This window comes from Phascolarctos cinereus, unplaced genomic scaffold, assembly GCF_003287225.1.
Source record: "Phascolarctos cinereus isolate Bilbo 61053 unplaced genomic scaffold, phaCin_HiC Scaffold_726;HRSCAF=1367, whole genome shotgun sequence".
Lineage (NCBI taxonomy): Eukaryota > Metazoa > Chordata > Mammalia > Diprotodontia > Phascolarctidae > Phascolarctos > Phascolarctos cinereus.
In genome coordinates, this window is record NW_027556098.1 from 241,046,742 (window position 1) to 241,069,955 (window position 23,214).

A 23,214-nucleotide genomic window follows, 5' to 3' on the forward strand; every position below is an offset into this window, starting at 1 on the left:
TGTTCTGCTAATCAAAGCAAAGTCTGAACTAGATACAGTTCTTAAACTACTCACATAACGTTTTAAAAGCTGACCCTTTTGACTACTTTTAATGTATAAAAAAATCATTATATGCTAAAATCTAAGAAGCTTACAGTCGGCCTTGGGTTGTTGTTGTTGTTGTTGTTGTTTTAGCGACAAAGGGAATATTTTTCCCGTACATGGGGTTCAAAATGTCGATATCTCTTGTATCTCTGACTTGTATTTAGAATTTTGTTCAGAGATGGTACTTAAAATACCAAAAATGTCACATATAAGTGCACATACTAGATTTTCCTATGGAAAGTTAGTGAGGTTAGCTAACAAATGAATCAAGATCAAAGAAAATTTTAATAGAGGTCTATGGGCCAAATCTAATAAGATGAATTAGAGAATAAATGTAATGTCATACGTGAGGGTTTTTTTTAAAATTATCAATACAGAATGAGGTGTAAGTATGACTGTCTTCAATTATTTGAAGGGTTGTCAAGTGGAAAGAAGATTAGATTTGTTCTGCTTGGCCCCAAAAAATGGAACTAGGAATGAGGAGTAGGAATTTCAGAAGATTTTTGGCCCAACAGAAAGACTTCCAATATTAAGACTTTCTAACAATAAGAATGTCCAAAAAGTGAAATGGACGCCTTCAGAAGTAATGAGCTCAACATCACTGGAGGTCTTCCAAGGAAAGTCTGAAGGACCATTTTTCAGGGATGATATAGAAGATTTTTTAAAAAACCATTTTTTATTATATATATATATACATATACATATATATATATATATAATTTATTTTTTGTTACATTTTAAGTTCCAAGCTGTCTCCTTCCCTCCCTCTCCACCCCACACTAGAGAAGGCCACCATTTAACACAGATTTATAAATACATGTAAAATTATACTATGTGTACTTATATTTATCAGTTATTTGTCTGGAGGTGAATAGCATCTTCATAGGTCCTTTTAGTTGATTTTAGTATTTACAGTACTCAGAATAACTCATTCAAAGTTGTTCCTAACTTAGGACAAATGTCTGTTTCTTATAGCAGAGTAGTATTCCATAACAATCATGTACTACAACTTGTTCAGCCATTCCTCAATTGAAGGGCATCCCCTTGATTTCCAGTTCTTTGCCGCCAGAAAGAGAGCTGCTATAAATTTTTAAAATCTTTTTTAAAAATCAATTTATTTATTTTTAGTTTTCAACATGTACTTTTTTAAGATTTTGAGTTCTAAATTTTCCCCCTCCCAAAATGGCATGCAATCTGATACATGCTTTACATGTACAATCACATTAAACATTTCTACATTAATCATGTTGTGAAAGAAGAATCAGAACAAAAGGGAAAAACCATGAGAAAGAAAAAAACGAATAAAAAAGGAGAAAACGGTACGCTTCGATCTGCATTCAGATACTCATCTCTGGATGTGGATAGCATTTTCCAGCATGAGTCTTTTGGAATTGTCTTCATTCATTGCATTGCTGAGAAGAGCTAACTCTATTAAAGTTGGTCATCACACAGTGTTGCTTTTAGTGTGTGCAATGTTCTGGTTCTGCTCACTTCACTTGGCATTAGTTCATGTAAGTCTTTCCAGGTTTTTTCTGAAATCTCCCTGCTTGTCATTTCTTATGGAACAATAGTATTCCATTACATTCATATACCACAACTTGTTCAGCCATTCCCCAATTGAGGGGCATCCCCTTGATTTCCAGTTCTTTGCACCACAAAGAGAGCTGCTATAAATATTTTAGAACATATTGGTTTTTATCCTTTTCCCCTGATCACTTTGGGAAATAGACCGAATAGTGGTATTGCTGGGTCAAAGGGTGCAGGCAATTTTATAACTCTGGACATAATGTAGAAGAGCTTCTTGTTTCAGGACTAGATGACCTCAGAGGTCCTTTTTGACTCTTGAAATTCTAAGATTTTGGAGAATTAGGTTTAGTTAGGGGCAAGGGTTCTCTTTTCTTAAATGTTAAGGAGGTGTATGGTAGAAAGAGGGTTGGATTTGAGAGAGGACCTGGGTCTAAATCCCATTCTGATGTTTATAATATGATGTTGAATGGGCCACTTCATACCTCAAGGCCACCGAGTTTCCATTTGTAAAATGAAGGGAGCTGAATTAGATATCCTCTAAAGTCTTTCCCTTCTAGCTTCAGAGAATATAGTTTTATGAAACCTGAAGAATGTTTAGATGATGAAGCAGCATGTCTTGTTGACCGTTATGATAAACAGCTGTCACTTCTGCTGTCTGATGTTACTAATGGCCTTCATATTAGCTCATTTTGATTACTTTAGAGAAATTAATAGTTAATGGAAAGTGTTTTCTCTGGGTCATTAAATTGGCCTGTTCAGTTCACTAGCTACCAATTATTGTCCTGCTCTTTTTCACTTCTATACCTTTGCTCACACTGCCCTCTATATGTAGACTAACCACTCTTTCTGAAATTTCTTTTTTTTAATTTAATTTTTAAAATTAACAGAATCTATTTTCCTCAACAATGCCTCCTACCTTCATCTATTTGAGAAAAAGAAAAAAGAACAAACCTTTGTAACAGTACATGGTCAAGCAAAACAAATTCCCTCATTGGCCATGTCCCAAAAAAACCTTCTTCTGTACCCTAAATCCGTCACCTCTCTGTCTGGAGGTTAGTAGCATGTTCCATCATTGGTCTTCTAGAATTGTGGTTGTTTATTGCATATGTCGGTGTTCATTGATCAGGCAGTTAGGTGATGCAATGGATAGAGTTCTGGACTTGGAATCAGGAAGACCTGGATTCAAATCCTGCCTCAGACACTAGTGGTGTGATTCTAGTCATATAGCCTCTTTCAAGTCTCAGTCTTTTCATCTGTAAAATAGAGATAATAATAAATAATAATAGCATTTATCTCATTGAGTTGTTTGTGAGGTTTATGTAAAGCACTTTGCAACCCTTAAGGTGCTATATAAATGCTGGCTGTTATTATTAAGTTTTTCAAAGTTGTTTTTATGATGTTGTTTGTCATTGTATAAATTGTTCTCGTTCTGTTCACTTCACTCTGCAACAGTTCGTACAAGTCTTCCCAGATTTCTCTGAAACTATCCCTTTCTTCAAAAGCCAGCTTAAGCACCACTTCCGCCAAACTTCTCTGAACCACTCCCACACCTTGCCCCAATTATAAATGACCTTTCTTCTTAAGTATCTTACCTCAGTGAGACCTGAGAGCAAGCACCAATATCTGGCACTCTCTAAGGGCTAGCCTTCAGTTATCTCTTACAAGCAAATAAGGTCCCTAAGACGGAGATGGGGACACAGGCAAGCCTGGCCTAATCGCATAGAATTATGTCCCATTACATATATAAGCCATATTATAGTTATTTGGCTTCTTTCTTATCTTCCCCTAACCCTCCCCCTCATTAGATAATAAGTTACCTAATGATCAGAACTGTCTTGTTTGGTCTTTGTATGAGCAGTGCATAAACAGACTGCATTTCAAAAACCAGGCACTTAAACATTCGTTGAATTGAATAATCGGGGCCAGTTGCTCACAGTTTATGCTTATGAACACCCTACTTGGATTGCAAGGATAATTTCTTAAACCTGGAAAGACTTGAATGAACTGATGCTGAGTGAAGTGAGCAGAATCAGGAGAACATTGTATATAGTAACAGCCACAATGTGCGATGACTAACTTTGATAGACACATCTCTTCTTAGCAAAGCAAGGATTCAAGACAGCTCCAAAGGACTCATGATGGAAAATGCTGTACACATCCAGAAAAAGAATTATGGAGTCTGAATGCAGACTGAAGCATATTATTTTTTCCTCCCTTTTTTTCCCTTTTTTGTTTGTTTCTTCTTTCTCATGGTTTCACCCATTGGTTCAAATTCTTCTTTGCAACATGGCTAATGTGAATATAGGTTCAATATGAATATATGTGTAGAGCCTGTATCAAATTGCATGCCATCTTAGGGTGAGGTGAGGGAAGAAAATTTGGAACTCAAAATCTTATGGAAGTGAACGCTGAAAACTAAAAATAAATAAGTAAATTTAAAAAAAACCAAAAAGGTAATTTCTTGATGATTCTCAGCCATATTGATGCAATTAATTATCTAAAGTAGGCCCATATGTTGATCACATAATTGTGATTCACTTTATTTTGTTCATGGAAAATTAGCTTTCATGACCAACAGGGCCTTTCCCTGAGAAATTTTACGTACTGCCCAATATCTTACTCAAGAGAGATTTTGTAATTATGAAGGAAGAGAAATAGACCTATGCAAAGTTATTATTTTGAGATATCCAGCTTATTTTATGCAAGATTGTCAACACCTTGCCGTACTAAAAATAATTAGACAAATTAAAGTATAACTAAGTAGGCTGAATGAATTATCAAATACTAATGGTGTGTTATTTTTGGAGCCACAATCATGTTTTTTTTTAAAAATCTCTGATTTATAGTTTTCCATTTAGAATGTTGTACAAATTTTTAAATAGAGTTTTTAGGTTATAAAATCTGGCATCATTCCCCTTTTAAAGTGTTATCTCAAATTTAGTAAACATTTTCCAAAGTTTTATTCATGAAATTTTAGTTCAGATATAATTTGAATTCCATTTGTAACTATAAAACATTCAATATATTTTAAGGTTAGTTAATTTTCATAAATATATTTGCTTTAGATATTTTATGCTACTATTGTAGGAATAAATGATTCCTCCTGGATCATGAATCATATACCCTGTCCCCATACTCTTTTGAACGAAGGGGAATACTTAGGTTATAATTATTTCAGTCATTTAATAAAAGTAAAAATAGCCAGCATGTATATAGTACTTTTAGGTTTGCAGAGCACTTTACAAATACTATCTCATTCTATCCTCACAACAACCCTGAGAGATAGGTATTATTATCTTCATTTTACAGATGAAAAAACTGAGGCAAATGGGTTAAATGACTTGCCCAGGGTCATATAGGTAGTAAACATCTGAGGCAGAATTTGAACTTCCTGTTTTAAAGCCCAGCATTCTATCCATTGTGCCACATAGTTGCCCTATTTGATCTTCCAGATATACATCTATTACAGTCCTGACTTAATCTCTCAGACATATCCACTTGAAACTTTAATCCAGCATCAATTTCCTAAACTTCTTAAATATAGGTTTAATTTAGAAGGCTCATCCATTCAGTTTTCCTTTTGAAGTCTTAGAAGTTAATTGCCTTACCCATTCTGATAGCAACTAAGTTGAAATATTTCTCTACTTGCTAATATTTCTGAACTTATTTTTTTGTACTTGAAGATTATTGAAGATGTCTCTGAAATGTGATTGTGGTCTTTTGAAAGTGTTAGAGGGTAAACAGAATTATGTAGCTGTGAGGCTTTAACAAAAGCGCAGAACAATATTTCTAGCTCTTCTACCCATGGTATTAACGTAGCTCTTTTATCCCTTTCCCTTTGGCCAGCTGCTTCTCATCTCTTAATCACATTGTTCAACATTTTACTGTACTATTCTGTGCTTCATTGTGCCTTCCACTTGGAGAAAACAGAGGAATGATTATATCACTAACCCTACCCACCTTTGACCTCACTTTAGTGAAAAACTGAAGTGAGTTATTTATGCTTTAATAATTAAAGAATCTGTGATTTCATCTGTGAATATTTTCTCCATCAATGCAAATCAAGACAGAACTCCTCAGTGACTTTGTAGGGTCTTCCAGCATTGCTGTGGGGGAAAAAAAAAAAAGAATCACCCAGCAGCCAAGCTGGTGATGAGCCTGTCTAAACTTAGGCTGGCCCTCAGATGACAGACATGTAAAGGCCATCTCTGGGTCCATGCTCGAGGACTTTCCAGCTCAGGACCTGCCAGAACTTTAGCTTTGCTGGCACAGGCATTGGGAACCCAGGGTCATCTCCATGACAAGTGAAGCATGAGAATAGGACAAACAATGATATGGATACTCTTGGCTGATATCAGCAACAGGGAAGGATGATTAGCAAATTAATAAATGTTTCTAAAATCCTAGAAGCATTGAGAGGCAGGTAGTTTGCTTTCATGGAAAGAACAACTAGGATTCCAAGTATCTGAGGTCCAGTTCCAGCTTTGCCACAAAGTCATTGTGAGTTTGGGCATGTCATCAAATTATTCTGAATTCTTCATTTTTAAATTGATGGGGTTGGACTGGATAATCTCTAAAGACCTTTTCAGTTATAATGTTCTGTGAGTATAATTCTTGGTCAGATCTGAATTTTATTGTACTTGTCACTGAACTCCACATAATAGGTTTCTTTCTACCTTAGCTCATTCTACTTTGTAACCCATGCTACTCTTTCAAAGTGACTTATGAAGGTTTAAGGAGTTTGTTGTGTTTTAGATTGACATTTTTCAAGTGTAGGTCTTCAGGGTCACTGTCTTTTCTGGTTTATACATTTTTCTTCATTATTACTTGAACATACCAGTTGTCTGGGTGACCCTTAACAACATTTTAATATAATGAATTTATTAATTATTATTTCCTTCCATGCAAGTTGGCCAGACTTTAGATGTAGCACAAGCAACATCAAGGCTGCTATTTTTAATTTATTGTTTAGTAGTGTGCCTAGAGATATGGGCAATTAGGTGGTACAGTGGATAAGGTGCTGTGCCTGAAGTCAGGAAGACTCATCTTCCTGAGTTCAAATCTGGCCTTAGACACTTATTAGCTGTGTGACCCAGAACAAATCATTTAACTCTGTTTGCCTTAGTTTCCTCATTTGTAAAATGAGCTAGAGAAGGAAATGGCAAACCATTCCGTATCTTTGTCAAATGGGGTTATGAAGAATTGGATACAACTGAAATGACTGAACGATAAATGCCTAGAGATAATCAGATTAAATCATTGTATACGGCTATTGTTCTTTTCGTAGTGTACTCATAAATGTGCCATAGTACTGAGAAACAGCATTAAACTTTGTATTACATCTGAAAGTGAATGGGAGCAAAATATTACTCAAAATGACTGATAACCTGTTGTTATTATTATTATTTTGCATTAGTAAAGTCCAAGATTTTTTCCATGTCTTTAGTATCTTCATTCAGATAATTTTAGAATTGAGCACTTAACACTCTCACAAATATGTCATCTCCTGGATAAGCTTCCAGTTGGTCTAATTCAGCTACTTTCCTATATTTTTCTTTAATGTCATTTTTACCCCACATTCTACCATATCTGGAATTGTGATGTTAGAACTCAAGTGTAATAGTGCCTGTACTATGATGATGAAAAAGTATGTTACAAAAATATATGTAGATCATTTCTACTTTTCTTCTGTTTGTTGTCCTTGTAGTTGCATCCTTAAATGCCCTGTAATTGGGTTTCTTCTTCCTATGGTGACCCTTTCTCTTAGAATGAAATGCTGAGCTTTTTAATACTATTATCTTTACTATTATCTTACAGTGTTGTATGGTTGCCAGTCATTGTACGCTATGGTCTTTGAAGAACTAAAAGTTAATTTCATTTATAGGGCAATGGAGAGGCACAAGGTAGCTGTAAGCAAAGATAAGAGTGAAAGTCTCTGCTCACAAGGAGCTTACATTCTAAGAGGAGAGAAGACATGTACCTATATAAGCATTTACATGTAACATATAGGATAAATATAATACACTCAATCGATCAATAAACATTTATTAAGCTACTTGTAGGCACTATAAGGTAATTTTGGGTTGGAGTTCACTGAAGGGGAGGGATAATCAGGAAAGGCTTTGTGTAGAAAGTGAAGTTTGAATTGTTTTGAAGGAAACCAGAGATTGACAGAGGCAGGAAGGATGCTATTACAGTCATGGGAAATAGAAATGTGAAAAGAATAGTGTGGTGTATGTGGAACAAGCTAGATTACAGAATAGGCAGAGGGGAATAAAATGTAAGAAGGCTGGAAAGATAGGAAGGGTTGAGGTTGTGAATAGTTTTAAAAGACAAACAAGTTTTTATTTTACTAGAGGTAATTGTGAGTTACTAGAGTTTGTTCAGAAGTGAGGGGAGGGAGGAGTCAGTCAGTAAACATTAAATACCTAGTATGTACCAGGCACTGTGTTAAGTACTGGGGATACAAATAAAACAAATTTATATGAATAAAAACAAAGACAATTCCTGCCTTTAATGGGGAAAGACACATAAAAGGAAGCTGAAAGGGTTGGGGCCTGGGGGGTGGAGAAGGTACCTGGAGGAAGGACATGATGAAGTCCAAAGAAGCCCAAAAGCATTGTAGCTGGTAATAAATGGGGAGGAGAATGTGCCACGCCCCTTCCTTAAATATAGGCCCTGTACCTGATGGCCCTGCCCCCCAGTCAGAGGGGCAGGGGGTACTGATAAAATGTAAGTACTGAGGCAGATTTATCATCAGACAAGTAATATTATAGGAAAATCACTTTGTCAGTATTGTGTGGGGTTGACTGGAGAAGCTCCAGATAGGTTAAAAGAAATAAACTATTACAATAGTACAGGTAAGAGGTGATGAGGGCCCAAACTAAATTGGGGGCTATGCATGTAGAGTGTAGGAGACTTAGGCAAAAAATAATGGAGATAGAGAGGATAAGATTTGGTAACTGATATGTGAGAGCAAATGAGAGTGAAGATTCTGTGGTAACATCAAGATTGTGAATTTGGGTCACATAGAAGAATGGTGTCCTAAACAGTAATAGGGATTTTGGAAAAGGGGTGGGTTTGGGATGAAAGATAGCAATGGACATGTTGAGACGCCTATGGAACCTCAAAGATCCAGTTTGAAATATTAAATAAGCAGTGGATGCTGTATGACTGGACCTGAAGAGAGAGACTAGGACTAGTTCTTGGAGTCATCTGCATAGTAATGAAAATGGAACCCATTCTAGTTGATGAGATCACCAAGTGAGAAAACGTAGAGGAAAAAAAGAAGGTCCCAGATAGGGCCTTGGGAGTATGCCCACAGTATGTCATGGATGATGAACCAGGAAAAGAGCCTGAAAAAGAGTGGTTAGATAGGGGAAAACTAGAATAGAGCAGTATCATAATACTAAAGCAGAGAGCATGGTCGATAGTGGCGCATGCTACAGAAAGGTAAAGGAGGATGGGAATTGAAAAAAGCTATTAGAGAGCAGCTGCTATTCTATAATGAGATTAGAAGCCAAATTTCTGGGGATGAGAAGGGAGTAATGCAAGTAGAAACACCTAGCGTAGATAACTTTTCAAGGAGTTTGGATAAGAAAGAGATGCAGGAACATATACAGGTTGATAGAGATGATGTGATCTAATGAGACATTTTTAACATGAGGAGAGATGAGGGCATGTTTGTAGGCACCTGGAAAGGAACCATTAAATAGGGAGAGACTGAAGATTAGAGAAAGGAGATGATAATAGGGGCAATCCACTCGAGCAGATGAAAGGATGCAGGTTCAAGGGTAGATGTAGAAGACTTGACCATGTTGTAACGAAGGTACAACTTATCAGAGACTGAAGTAAAGGAAAAGAAAGTGCGGAATGATGTCTCAGTTTAAAAGGAGGGGAGAAAGGGGAGCTTTCCCTGATTTTGACTTTTTTTCCACTAAAGTAAATGTTGAAGACATCAGCAGAGAGGGTAGAGAGAGGGATACTCTAAATGACTTGAGGAAAGGAAACAAAACTTGGAACATCTACTGCAATGAGTGGGTTAGACAATCAATTAGAGAGGAATGGAAGAATTGCCTTGCTGTAGTAAGGGCCCAGTTGACATCAGATAATAAAATTGCTCCAGTTCTGTTTAGTGGCATATAAGTAGGAGTGGAAGAGGCAAATGATGAAGGTAATAAAGGTGTGAGCCCTGATAGAATAAAAGAACAAAGGTTTTGAGAAATGAACTGGTTCACTGAGGGGTCAAAAAGAGAGGAAGATGTCCCCAAAACAAGGATGTTGTTCAGACAAAGTGCTGAGGAGGAAAGAGATCACAGATCACTGTGAGGTGGAAGAATAGGTTTGGGAAGGCTAAGAGGGAGAGATAGAATCATCAGAGATTGTGGTTGGATAAAGGAATTAATTTATGGAAGCAAATGTAGCAGAATGGGAAGGCATAGATGGATTGTTAGAGGAAATGCCTCTAGCAATGAGATCACAGATATATTGAAATATTTAATTGTCCTGTTGGCAAAAAAAAAAAGGCAGTATATGAGTATTATGCCTTTGCACTACATTTCAACTTCAAAGATTGGTTTAAAATATATGAAGTGAATATTATCCCTAAAATTTTATGTTTTAATATTCGAATTCGAAGTCCTAGGGTATGTTCTACTTTGACAGGATTAATAGCATTCACAGAACTTCATTTTTCACCATTTGTTAAAATTTGTACCTTTGCTTAGTATGTAACTTAACCTCCAATAAAATGCTTAGTAGTGGTTGCATATTGTTCTTCATTTAAAAAGTAATCTTGCATAATGATTTAGAAATTTCTGTTTCTTTTATGACTTAAAGTAACCATATTCTTTTGTTGAGTATTGTTAGACTTGTCTATGAAAAATTTCCTATTTGTCACTATATAAAGGCTATATTATAACAACACTGTCTTGCATGTGGCACACGTTTTAATATCATTTTATTCTCATGACAATCCTATGAGGTATATAGGGCAAGTATTTTTTTTTAAAGAAAGTAAAGAACTTATACAACTTGCCCAGTGTTACAACTCTGAACTAGTGACAGATCCATTCTCTTGACTCATTCTGATGCCTTTTGAAGTATTCTGCTACTTTCTTTTATACCACAGATATGTTTATTATGAAGGAAAGAAGCATTTATATAGAGCCTACTATGTACCAGGCACCAGGCTAATTGCTTTTTTACAAATATCATCTCATTTGGCCAATGAATACAATCACATACTTTACACCTACTCATTAGAATCACTATTCAAAGATTGGATATGTATTTTCATTTTTCTGTTAATATTTATAAAACATTTGTGATGTGATCATATCACTAAAGAAGACAATTTTTAACTGGGTTAAAACTTGAATTTAAAGTGAACACCTAAGGTTATTGTACAGATTCATTTTAACATACTTGTTTTCCCATGGATTTAAATACCACATGCATCAGATCATGTCCCCTGAAATAGTCTTACCACATACAACAAAAGTCTGATACATATCATATATAAGGCAGATGTTAGTTCTGGCCCCCTAGTTAACAGCATCACAAATTAGGTGTAACTATATTTGTTGATATAGCTTGACTTGATTCCCTCAACACTGTAACTATTGTAATTGTTTGTATGATACCTAAATAGACACATTCTAAGCAAATTAAATGTGGTTAACATTTTCAAATGTAACATAAGAGATGTTAGCAGTTGGTTCCATTTGGAACCAAATCTGTGTCCAGTTTAAGCACCAAATATAACTGCAAAATCTAGGTGAATAAATTATTATTTCTGGCCATTTGAAAACATACTAAACTATATAAATTTCAGTTACATTTGTTTCAACTCATTAAAGCAACTTTTTGCCTTGACATGCATTAATGGAGTCCATTACATTTTTTAAACAATATTTTTTCTTCTGTGAGAATTCATATTTCTTATATCCTCATCCTCTCTCTGAATATCAAAAGCAAGTGTAATCCATTTGCTCTTTTGACACTGGAGAACAAGTTAACAATCTAAATATTTGTTTTCAGATATATTAAAATTTAAAGCATTACCTTAGAGGAGATTTCAGAGTTCCCAGGTTACTGTGTCTTTTGGATCTAAGTAACCAGTATGTTCTATAGTGTGACAATAACTTTCTTGAGTACTATTGCTGTAAACAGGCATACATTTTGTTCTTGATAAATGAAAAGGAGCCAAGTAGCTTTTTCAAGGGCACAGTGCTGACGATATCTTTTTCCATAGACAGTATAATTCTGCAGCTGTCTCTTGTCAGTCTAGGAAAATGAGTTTTAAAAAAAGAACATGAAGTAATCAACAATTCAGAGGCACTAAGTTTTAAAGGAAGTAAGCTGAAAAGATATTCATTAAAAATCAGAGGAAACCCAGTTTCCCTCTTTTTAAAACCATTTTTTAAAAAAATGATTAACATAATAACCATACTGGACTATTTAGGACATTAGAGCATCCCACAAGAGGGTGGCAGTGGGGTAATATAATGCATGATGGTAAGAAATACCGAAATAATGCTTTCTGGGAACTAGGTGGAAGATAAGTCTCAGGGCAGAATTTTGCTTGAGTAGCTATAATAATTTGAATTTACTTCACTGCTAATTTCACTTAAAAGGCCTTGGAGTTGTTTATTTCCCTTTTATTTTAGGCGTCTGTACTGGACAGTATCTTTCTTCCTCACATGGCAAGATTGAAAAACCTGTTGGAGATCATTCTATCCATGAAGATATTTGAACTCTATAAACATAAAAGGAAGAGATCCACGTAGCCTTTTGCACTGACTGAAGATAAGTGAAACTAATCCTTACAGATTCAAAAAAGGGTAAGAAAGGGGAGAGAAGTAACAGAAAAATGAAGTTAGCATCATGCCTACCTAGCACATAGTCATTCAAATTCATTTAATTGAATGCAGTTGTATTTATTTCAGGTATTTTTGTCCTTCCCAGTGAATTCCATGTAACTTTGATCAAATTAGGTGATGTGAATTCATTTTAGGGGCAGATGGGTAGCACAGCAAAGTGAGCCCTGCTCCTGGACTTAGGAAGAGCTGAGTACAAATGTGACCTCAAGACACTTACTGTCTTTGTGACTCTGGTCAAGTCACTTACCCTCAATTCACGTCAGTTTCCTCATCTGTAAAAATGGGGGTAATGATAGCACCTGCCTTTTGTTGTTGTGAGGATTAAATGAGATAATAGTTACGAAGCACTTGGCACAGTACCTGGCACATAGTAAACCTAAATAAATGTTGCTGCTGCTGCTGGATAGAGTACTGGGACTAGAGTCAGGAAGACTCATCTTCCTGAGTTCAAATCTAGCCTCAGACTCTTACTAACTGTGTGACCCTAGGCAAGTCACTTAACCCTGTTTGCCTTAGTTCCTCATCTGTAAAATGAGCTGGAGAAGGAAGTGGCAAACCAGTCTAGTATCTTTTCCAAGAAAACCCTCCAAAAGAGGTCACAAAGAGTTGGATGTGACTGAAAATGACTAAACAACAACAATAATAAATAGCTATGCCTTGCACATAGTATAGTAAGCTCTATATAAATATTAGCTCTAGTGTCATTATTATTAGGCTGTGGGTATTTTAATATTTTTTATGTATTTTCATATCTCCAACATGTTGCAGTATGTCCAGGAGCTAAGTCTGTTGCTGCATACTCTGTGTGTTAAGGGATTCCTGTAATTGATTGTAAGGTTTTTGAAAGCATGAAACCTGGTAGCAAAATCTACCTTTCCCCAAAAGTGAGGAGAAACAGGGCTTTTACTGCTGTTTTTGAGGATTAGCCCTAATTTTATGATCAATCAATCAATAAACATTTATTAAGTGCTGGGCACTTTGCTAAGTCCTAGGGATATAAAAAGAGCTAAAAGACAGTCCCTGCCCTCAAGAAGCTTACAATCTAATGGGGAGGCAATATGCAAACAAATATATACAAAGCAAGCTATATATAGGATAAATAGGAAAATATTAACAGAGGGAAGGCACTGGAAGTATAAGCCTTCCTGTAGAAGGTGGTATTTATGGGATTTAAAGGAATCCAGGGAGGTCAGTAATGCACAAGAGGGAGAGCATTCCAGGCTTAGGAGACATCCAGAGAAAATGTCTGTAGTTGAGAAATGGAGAAATGGAGTGTCTTGTTTGTGGAACAAAAAGGAGGCCATCATCACTGGTTTGAAAAGTACATGTTGGGGAGTAAGGTATATGAAAACTGGAAAGGTAGGAGAGGGGCTAGATTATGAAGGACTTTGAATGCCAAACGGTAAATTTTGTGTTTGATCCTAGAAGCAATAGGAAGCCACTGAGTGTATTGAGTAGGGGTGTGTGTGACATGATTGGACCTGCACATTAGGAAAAATCACTTTAGAGACTTATTAGACTACAGCACTTCTTAAACTGTGGGTCACCACCCCATCTAGGGTCATGAAAAATTTGGCAATGGTAGAAGGTTTCTGAATGTGCAACAACCAAAAATTAATTCAAAATCAAAAATATAATGAATCCAAGGTGTTCCTGATAGCCCTTGCCCTGCTGCATTGTACAACTTCACTGAAGCCTTGGTTCTGAACATACAACATGCACACTTTGCACTGTGCATGCCCACGCAGTGCCAGTGAATGCTGCCAAGACTCAAAAAGGAGTTGAGAGTGGAAAAAGTTTAAGAAGCCCTGGAGTATAGGATGGATTAGAATGGGGAGAGACATGAGGCAGGCAGACCCACCTGAAGCCTGTTGTAATCATCTTGAGGTAATGAGGGCCTGCACTAGAGTGGTGGCAGTGTCATCAGAGGGAGAAAAGAGTGCATAAAATAGGTGCTGCACAGATGACATCAACATGCTTTGGCAACAAATTGGACATGGGGGGCAGTGAGAGATAATGAAGAATCCAGGATGACTCCTAGGTTTTGAGCCTGCGGGACCGGTGGAATGATTTAAGGAGAAAGATAATGAGTTCTGTTTTGGACCTCCAGTTTGAAATGTCTGAAAGGCAGGTGGAGTTGTGGGATGGAAGGTCAGCAGAGAGTTCGGGGCAGGATGGGTAGATTTGAGAATCATCACCATAGAGATGGTGATTAAATCTATAGGAACTGAGGAGATCACCAAGTGAAGTAATAGAGGGAGAAGAGAGGAGGATCCAGGACAACCCTGAAGGACTCCTACAGTTAGTGGGTGTGACCAGCATAGCATATGATAGTACTGAGAAATAAGAGAGAATAGCATCATAGGATCATAGATGTAGAAGGGATTTCAGAGGTCATTTAATCCAGGCTCATCAATTATAGTTAAGAAAACCAAAGCCCTGGAAGATGATTTGCCTAAGGTCACAATGATAATATCAGAAATGAGATTTGAACCCAATTCCTCTGACTCCTGAATCAGTGCTCTTTCTACTGTAATGTACTGCCAGGTGGTACCTCACCAAAGTGGATCCGTGCCCACCTTGTGTCTCTCTTCCTTTTTGTCTATGAGAGTGATTTCCTTTTTCAGTGAGAGTTTGAGGGCAAGGTGACAGTGGGGTTATCATGTACCTGACCATGCTGCTAAGCTACTCAGTGATAACAGACATAGAACATCAAAGGGACTTATGTGTTTCATAAGATTAGCCAATGCTTCATCCTTAGCAGTATATTCTAAGTTCTTATCTTTCCTTAGAACATCTTGCCATAAGAGGCCTGAGGACCCTGACAACTGGCTACCAGAGAGAGGTAGGAGGTACTGTGGATCTATTCCAAAGCCTAATATGGCACTAATTTCAGAGAATTAGGGGGGAAAAGATTTGTTGTGTACAAATGCAAACTAATGTTATAGAAATAGCACAATATTCTGACAGTGTACAGCAAGTAGGTTGTTAGGATAAATTAGGGAAAGCTTCTAGGAATCTAGAAGGGAAGGCTCTCCCCTCCACCCCCATTTCAACGAAAGGACTTGGACTGATGAACAAAGAAAAGGGCATTCGAGGAGGCTGTAAAGTTTTAGAACCACAGAAATGGACTGAATGAATGAATGAAACTCCATCTATGTGCAAAGCACTGGGATAAAAAATAGGAAAATAAGAAAGTCCCTGCTCTCAAGGAATTCCAGTTCTAAAGGGGAACAGAACATACCTGAAGAGTCAGATGGAAAAGTCCTGTGATTCTTAGGGTACAGTGGCAAAGCAGATATTAATGATTCTTCTTTAATGCCATTTCCACTGACAAAATTACATCAGTTTCTGATGTTGAACCATTGGAGAGTGCCAAGGATTTCCCTGGCAAGAACCTTCTTTTCAGGGCCTTTAGTAGTTGTGGCTGTAGTACCTGTAGGAGCAGTTACCATGCTTCCTCTAGGACAAGGGTTACTTCTCAAGATGATGGCAGATCATCACTATTCCTAAGGCTGTATGTGGAAGTTGGTTGGCAATTTGAGGGTATGGCTGGCTTCTTTTCCATAGGAGTGGCTTCTCTGGATGTTGGCTGTGAGGGCTAGGCTGGAAGCAAGACCACTGGAAAGCTGGAAGCTGCCGCTGCCAGGGCTCCTTTGTCCCTTTGACTTGATGGCAATTGGTCAGCAGTTGTTGGTGGTTGTGATAAGGAAGGTGGGTCCCCTTTCCACAGCGAATTCTCAATAATGGCTATTGGGTCTGGGCTGAAAGTAGATTGGATCGCTTGGAGGATACTGTTATTGCCAAGGCTCTTGAATTCAGAGTCTTGGGCTGTCTCCAAAAGGGCCTGAAAAGAAATGGTGGTCAAGGTACTGGTGGAATTTTGACTTGCCTGGTACTTGATGTCTCCAGGCTCTCCCTCAGGGTATCTTGCTGTTTCAGCTAGGTTTAGCTTGCCTCTAACTTGTTGATTGTCTAACATTTGACTGAATTCTTAACTTATCGATTCTCTTTTCAGAATATTGTCCTAGAGTTATATAATATTTGATTTTTATTTGTTTATGTATTAGTAAAATAGCTCCACAGTAAGTGCTGTTATAACAAAGAGTTTCTCTGTAACAAAGCCTTGTGTCTATGTTGGCAGATGGCCAAATTCACTGTGCTTTGTGTTAATCAAAATAAATGACATACAGATCTTTTTCTTCCTTTCACCCTATCCATTTAACAGTCATCTTCTATAGTAAGAGGTTTGGCTCTATTGGAATGAACCCTGAACTAGGCATTTGAAAACTGTAACTTTGCTGTATCAGTAACTACATGGGCAAATCGTTTAATCTCTCAGTTTCATTATATATAAGTTCAATTTTTTAAAAAAAATTCTTTTAAAAAATTTTGAACCTAACAAACACCAGCATTTCAATATAGAAAGGAGATAAAAGAGGACTGTACATGAGACCGGGAACTCCTCTTACACATATATTTTTAAGAGTGTACATTAAATTTGAGAAGCAGTGTGGTGTAGTGAATAGAGAGCTGGCCTTGAAAACAGAAGGATCTAGGTCTCTGTCCTACATTTTCCTCCTCACCTCCCCAGCATAGTCAATTTATTAGTTAGGCTAACAGAAACCAATAAGTTGGGTCAATGGATTCTCTCAATGACCACAGACCTTGAGTGAGAGCTGACAGGGTCTTTTTTAAACAATTAGCAAGATGACAGAGCAGACTCTCTAGCAACTTAGGTGTGTGTGTCTTCTTTGGATTGGCTATTGATGACATAGTCAGAATTGAGATTACGACATTTGGATCTCTCATTCTGAAACCCTCTTAACCCAAGACATGTGATTCAAGTTATAAGACAAAGCTTCTCAGGTGATGGGACTTGCTACAGTAGTTTAAATAGATGAAATTTGATCTTGTAGGTTAATCAGGTTTCTCTGGAAAGTGGTGATGTGTGGGGTTACAGTTGTTGTTCAGTCATATCTGATTCTTCCTGATCCCGTTTGGGGTTTTATTAACCAAAGATAATGTAGTGGTTTGCCATTTCCCTCTTCATCTCATTTTACAGATGAGGAAACTGAGGCAAAGTGAGTTAAGTGACTTGCCCAGGGTCACACAGCTAGTAAGTGTCTCAGGCCAGATTTGAATTCAGGTCCTCCTAACTCCAAGGCCTTCATTCTATCCACTGCACCACCTAGCTGCTTGATTATCAACTTAGAAAACCACAAATGAACATTACCTATGTTCAATTGTATTTTTATTTATTTTGTTAAACATTTCCCAATTTTGTTTTAGTTTGGTGTTGGGCAGCAAATGATGCATTCGACACCTCTGCTCTAGGCAACTCTCTAAGACTGTATGTTGCAGAGAAGGCACCAATCTGCACTGGTAGAGGAATTTCCTTACTTGGAGTTCTCTATAGCAATGAAATCACAGGTCCCATCATTACCTCTATTTTAAATAAAGGGTGTAATAACAAAAATATGCCTACTTGCCTGTGTTCTTTTGTAAACTTTCTTCACTTTTTTGTATTTTAAAAAATATTTTACTGTAACTCATTTCTTTTTTCCCTTCTTTTTGTACATATCTACCACAACCCACCCACCCCCACTTCATCCATCCCAAATATACATTGTTCATGTAACAAATAAATAGAAAAACAAATCAAGCACTAGCCAGGCCGGCTTTCTTGTTTGTTGTCCTCTCCCATCAGATTGTAAGCTTCTTTTTTAAAATAGTATTTATTTTTTTCTAATTACGTGTAAAGAAAAATTTTAACATTCATTTAAAATTTCTGAGTTCCAAATTTTCTCCCTTTCCTCATCTCCCCCCTCCCTAAGACAGTAAGCAGTTTGATTTAGTTCATATATGTGCAGTCACTTAAAACGTATTTCCATATTAGTGATGTGAAAGAAGAAATAGACCAAAAGAAAATAAAAAGCAGATTATAAGCTTCTTGAGGGCATGGACTGTCTTTTTTTTTAATATTTATATCTCCAGGACTTAGCACAGTGGCACATAATGACACTTAATAAAGGTTTATTGATTGACTGACTAAAAATGTGTGTCTTATTTTTCACTTCTTTACCAAGAGGTGGGAGGAATATTTCACCATCTGTCTTCTGAAGTCACGATTGGTCACTGCATTGATCAAAGCCCTGAAGTCTTTCAAAGTTGTTTTCTTCACATTATTGTTATTATTGTGTACAAAATTGAATTCAACAAGCGGTTATTAAGTGCTACCCATGTACGTTTTTGCATTACTTTCTGTGAGGTGCTATGGATACAAAGAGAAAGAAGGAAAACAGCCCTCAAGGAACTTATTTTAGGGAGAAAATATGCAAACAAATAAATAGGGAAAGGAAAAGAATAAGGCAAATAGAAGGTAATAAGAAAATAAGGAAAAAAGAAAAGGAAAATAATAATTCATACAGCATCTACTCAGTGTCAGGCATTGTACTAAGTGGTTTGTGTTTTTTTTTTAACAAATCTTATCTCATTTGATTCTCCTCTGTGAGATAGGTGCTGTGATTCTCATTTCATAGTTGGGAAATTAAGGCAAACAGAGGTTAAGTGACTTTCCGAGGGTCACACAGCTAATAAGTGTCTGAGGCCCTAATTGAATTCAAGTCTTTCTGATTCCAGGCCCAGTGCTCTATCCTTTACACTCCCCAGTTGCATCAAGAATCCAAAATAATTTGAGAAGGTGAAATTGTTAACAGTGACCAGGGATCAGAGAAGGCTTCCCATAGGAAGTGGCCCCTGAACTAAGGCTTGAAGATTCTAAGAAACAGAAGTCAAGAGAATAAAAAGGAGATCACATCTGCTCTTTCATAATGTGATTATGATAAAAGGGAAAGTGCTAACCACGCTATAAAAATGAAGTATTATTTTAACAATAGAAATTATGTATTGTTTGCATCATAGGGTCTTCTACCATCAAACAGCAATTATCCTGTGCTTTTCCCCACCCCCAGCATCCTAGTCATTTAAACAATACTCATTTGAACTTGCAGACTGCAAACTAAACAACCCACACACAAGGAAGGCTTCAAGAGCTAAGAGAAAGAAAGGGATGAGAGGTGATATGAGCTTGAAGATCCCTTTCTTCTCCTAGAGAGCAAAGTACTATGTAGAAAATAAAAAATGAGCAAAGCAAGAAATTTTGGAATAAGATAGACTCTAGCCCCTTCTATTATAATGCAAAACACCTGGGAAAGAATGGTTAGGAACAATGCTATATAAGTTGGTCTTTGAGGTCTTTAATATTTTAAAATATGTATTTAATACTTTATATTGGCATCAGTGGATAGAGTGCCAAACTTTATCTTCCTGAGTTTGAGTCTGGCCTCAGACACTTATTAGCTGGGTAATCCCAGGAAACTTACCTTAACCCTGTTTGCCTCGGTTTCCTTAGCTGTAAAATGAACTGGAGAAGGAAATGGCAAGCCACTCTAGGATCTCTGCCAAGAATATCTCAAATGAGGTCATGAAGTCAGATGTGACTGAAAGGACTGAAAACAACAACAAACTGGCACCTGCAGTTTCCTTTGGGTTTTTCTGCACAGTGTCCTAATCATCTTCATTTCTCACAACTATCAGGTTCTTATGAGTCTTAAATATCCACATTATTGTTAATTTTGAATGGAGGAAAATAACAGCTGCCTGCATTGTCAACAAGGTAGACTCATAAACTACTGTTGACTAACTCTAAGCCCTACATAATCATCTAAAACAAAGTTGGGGTGTTAAGTCTAATGGTAATAGCTGATTCGCTGATCAGGCTTACCCTTTCTGTCTGGCTTTCTGCTCAACCATTATAAATATGAACTTGAAATATTATTTTAATGTTAAGATATCTAAATTTGTGCTAAACTGAAGACAGTTATTTATAAATAGCTGGGATTTTTTAAAGTAATTTCTTGAAACTGATCTTCAGCCACATGTGTCCTGTGTATATTGATTTTCTCCTGTGTCCTTTACTGTAATGCAAATAAAAATGAGTTTACTCCATTTTGATTATTAATTCCATGCTTTACTCTGGGCATAGGGTTTTGCATTTAGTAGGAGCTCAATAAAATGCTTTTGAATTGAACTATTATGGAGGAACTAACAGCTGCTAGAAAAATCAAATATGATGGGATATCAGCTGCCAGTGTCTGTGATCTAATCATGAGATTACACATAAAAACAGCTAGTCTCCATTAGAATTAGATAGCTGTAATGCAAGAGAGTACTTGAAATGAGAGGGCAAGGAGTGTTTGGGTGTTTTTGTTTCTCCGAAAGTGAAGAGTCTAGATACCTTCCCCCCAACCCCTGCCCCAAGTCTCTTCTGTCTGGTGATCTAGCGAGTGAGAAACAGGATGTGACTTGTTCTAAATCTTCCCAGCGCCCATCATCATCTCCTGCCAAGCTGAATCAGAGCATGCACTTGTCCGCCACCTCCACAGCTGCGTGTGCTGAACTATCCCAGACAGCTTAGTGGCTCTTTGGCAATACAGAAAGCTTTCCATCTGAAGGGATTTGGGGTGAGACTGGGGAGCAGGACCCAACCATACAGTCAGGCATTCAAGCTTAAAAATGACATGTGCATCATGAATCATGGTGACAAAATGAACCCCCTAGATTTGTCTAGCTCAACCTCCTGCCATTATTCGGAACTAGGTCATTGCAGTACCAAACCCCAGTCCTACCCTCCCAGCGTCATTTTCTTGCACCTCACAAATATCTGGGCTTGACCCTGATTCCATTTCTGAGGCCATTATCTATCTCTGGACTGACATTGACCTGTCCTTCCTGGTACTGGCTTGTATCCCATTCTCCTGGCTTTCACTAGCCCTGGAGCTTTTCAGTTTAGCCTTTCCCTTTTCTCTAAGCAGGAAAGGGTTCAGTCGAGAGTGGACAAAGCTTGTGCATTGTCCTTTCCGGATCCCCTTTCTAGGAACAGTCGAGCACTAATGCATCATTGGACTTTAAGAGGAGGAGAAAAATCAACTTACTACTTTTACCTTCTGTACCTCAGCCAAGTCTTATAAAAATGAATCAATATGGTATAGAGAAATCACTGGATTTAGAGTTGAAAAAACTAGGTTTAAATATGAGCTCTGCTCCTTCCTTTTTGTGGGATCTTGGTCATTCCTTAGCTTCTCTGTGACTTAGATTTCTTAATCTTCAAAGTGACAGATTGGACTAGATGATTAGAGGCATCTCTTGACTCGAAATCCTATGAGATGTGTGATAGTCAGAAAATGAGCTGGGTCTGTTTAGTTATGTAAGTCTATTCAATAGCTATGTTGCATGCAGCTCTTGGTCAGTAGAAGGTGTGAAGACACCCTCTGACAAAGGGGTATAAGGGTGAGTCAGTGTCAAAACTTGCCAAGGGTGGAAGGTACTACAGTAACAAAGGATCAGGCCCTACCTGCCAGGTATGGAGTTGCTGCCCACACTCTGACAGTTAGTGTGGAAGAAACTTCCTTGCTAGCATAGAAGGCAACCTCACTATCAAGATATCTTTGTTGATCATGTCCCACTGCTGCCCAAACTGCTTGCCTAGATCATGGCTCTCCAGGTTTGCTCAGCTTTCCAGTTCATAGTAGCATAGAGCAAGAAAGGACCCTAAAATATCATATGCCCCAACCCATTCACTTTATAGATAGGGAAATTAAGGCCCAGAGAGGATGGATTTTTTTTTTTTTAGAAATGCCTATCTGGCCTTTAACATACTATCTTCCTGAGTCGTACCATATGAGGGTACTCCCTTCATCCCTGAATGTCATTCTTGGAGCCACCTCAGCTACACTCTCGGGCAAAACATTCCTAAGCATAATCTATGGTACATTAGTTAGCTCTGACCACCTGACAGCTCCACAAGTACCTGGGAAAGTCCTTATCCAAGTCTTCCTACTTCCCAGGACACAAACAAAGCATACACCTCCTTGACCTCAAACCTAAGTGTGCAAATTCTCTCTCTCTCTCTCTCTCTCTCTCTCTCTCTCTCTCTCTCTCTCTCTCTCTCTCTCTCTCACACACACACACACACACACACACACACACACACAAAACTGAACAATAAGGAGCAAAATATCAACACCATGGGACAGGTTTGTTCATTCGTTCAGTTGTATCCAACTCTTTGTGACCCCTTGCACCATTATCCAGATCAAATGGTCATGTAATCATCTTAGGTGTGTATCAATAATTACCTACCTTGCATAAAATAAGGTGAAAGTAGATAAAATTGGGTCACTGATGTCAGGGCAAACCGTGATGTTGGTTGTTACAAGCTAGCCAGGCCAACTGCCTTCTCTGAGAGGAGGGATAGAGACTTGTCCCTGCTGTAGTATTCTTGCTTTTTCTCCTTACCTCCCACTTATTTCTTTAAATTTTCTCAACAATTCTGGGAATCACAGCTTAATCTTACTTGTCTCTTTCTCTCTGGAAAGAAAAGGAGGTGGGGGTGGGGCACTTTCATTCAGTTCATTACCCTGAACTTCCGTGTTAGGAACATTTTCCTGTTGTCAGCCATGCCTCAATGACAGCCTGTTTCTTAATTTACTGCCTGACCGACAGATTTGACTTTCTGCTTTGCATTGCATACCAACTCTGGGGTAACACCTGTTGCCTGCCTATTTTTTATTTGATTTGACCCCTGGCTTTTCCCTAACCTGTACATGTCCCAAATCTAGATTTAGCATCTAGCATCCAAGCTGCTAGTTCCAACTTG

General features: G+C 37.6%; 1 long non-coding RNA gene across 1 annotated transcript; it reads right to left on the reverse strand.

The window, feature by feature from the left end:
- Positions 1-1,180: 1,180 nt before the first annotated feature.
- LOC144454556 (uncharacterized) lies at positions 1,181-22,916 on the reverse strand. The gene is made up of 4 exons (XR_013483052.1): positions 22,698-22,916; positions 15,739-16,341; positions 11,677-11,898; positions 1,181-2,864 (listed from the first exon to the last, which is right to left on the reverse strand). It is a non-coding gene; the product is annotated as an uncharacterized LOC144454556 (long non-coding RNA).
- Between the last annotated feature and the right edge of the window lie 298 nt (positions 22,917-23,214).